The sequence below is a fragment of the Sinocyclocheilus grahami genome, unplaced genomic scaffold (genome assembly GCF_001515645.1).
Source record: "Sinocyclocheilus grahami isolate Dianchi unplaced genomic scaffold, SAMN03320097.WGS_v1.1 scaffold299.1, whole genome shotgun sequence".
In the NCBI taxonomy this organism is placed as follows: Eukaryota; Metazoa; Chordata; class Actinopteri; order Cypriniformes; family Cyprinidae; genus Sinocyclocheilus; species Sinocyclocheilus grahami.
In genome coordinates this window covers 1,092,879-1,093,826 of record NW_015505478.1, presented here as the reverse complement: position 1 = coordinate 1,093,826, position 948 = coordinate 1,092,879, and positions in this window count along the sequence as shown.

Genomic DNA, 948 nt, shown 5'->3' with positions numbered 1-948 from the left:
ATGTAGTATCCAGGACACCGAATAAGTGTATTTGTATATTGAAGTTGTTTTAGATATTACGGTTAATAAAAACACAAACTGAGGTTGAGTTTCACATGAATTTCTTCCTTTAGTGAGATTGATTATTCTCCAGAGACAGCGAAGATGCAGGCTAGACCGCAGATATATAGCATTGAACATCACAGCGAACAGTGAGAACAGAGAAACATCACATCAACAACAGGAAACGCCACAGAGAAGACTGAGAAAGGTTGTAATTACTTCACTTTGCTTTGTACGTTTTTAGAAGAAAAAGGGGAAAAATAAACTTTGCACCATCTCAGATGAATGCAGACAGCCTAAGAATAGCAGGCTGTCTGAGAACAACCTTCACATCACGCAGGCACCACAATCTCTGCCTCTGTTTCTGCGGTTACAGGGATTAGCCGTGACTCACCATGTAAGTCCTTACTGTTTTCCTCCTTCTCTGAGAGCGCAGTCCGGACATCAGTCACTCCTCACTGTGTGTTTACCCTGCTGCTACTCCTGCGGGAACATGGGAGCGTGTGTGGGTGTGTTTTCAATCACGGTGGCATAAGGAACCAAAGCTATTATTTATGCAAATTACATATCATTTTATTGAAGAACCACTTTCAGAACCTTTAGGTCATGCACTGGGGCTTCAAGTCTTGATTTCTGCTTTTGAAGTGACCCTCTAACCACCATATTCAGATCATAAAAAGACTGTAAATTAAAAATGAATTAAACAATGGAGAATAAATGAAATAATCCTGTTGTCATTTTAGTAATATTTATATTCTATTATAGTTTTCATTAATGTTTTAATGAACTTTAGTTTTAGAAATTTAGGTAATTCAACTTAAAACATTTCACATTTTTGTTTATATTTTCATTTAATATTTATATGTTGTTTTATTTCAGGTTTATTTAAATTATAAAAAAAAAAAA